Source organism: Mastomys coucha, unplaced genomic scaffold, assembly GCF_008632895.1.
Source record: "Mastomys coucha isolate ucsf_1 unplaced genomic scaffold, UCSF_Mcou_1 pScaffold1, whole genome shotgun sequence".
NCBI classification, from domain to species: Eukaryota; Metazoa; Chordata; class Mammalia; order Rodentia; family Muridae; genus Mastomys; species Mastomys coucha.
Window position 1 is genome coordinate 47,515,948 of NW_022196891.1, and position 364 is coordinate 47,516,311.

Sequence of the window (364 nt, forward strand, 5' to 3'; positions counted from 1 at the left end):
ATTAGTGTGTGTGCAGGGCAGGGGTGTTTCAGAATGTAATGCATTAGTGTGTGTGTGCAGGGCAGGGGTGTTTGAGAATGTAATGCATTAGTGTGTGTGCAGGGCAGGGGGTGTTTGAGATGTAATGCATTAGTGTGTGTGCAGGGCAGGGGTGTTTGAGATGTAATGCATTGGTGTGTGTGCAGGGCAGGGGGTGTTTGAGATGTAATGCATTAGTGTGTGTGCAAGGCAGGGGGTGTTTGAGAATGTAATGCATTAGTGTGTGTGCAGGGCAGGGGGTGTTTGAGATGTAATGCGTTAGTGTGTGTGCAGGGCAGGGGGTGTTTGAGATGTAATGCATTAGTGTGTGTGCAGGGCAGGGGGT

The 364-nt window shown here is 50.0% G+C and overlaps 1 protein-coding gene across 3 annotated transcripts in view; it reads right to left on the minus strand.

Moving 5' to 3' along the window:
* The window catches only part of Hmcn1 (hemicentin 1), a 473,399-nt gene that overhangs the window by 229,079 nt on the left and 243,956 nt on the right, over positions 1–364 (minus strand). The window lies entirely within an intron of this gene.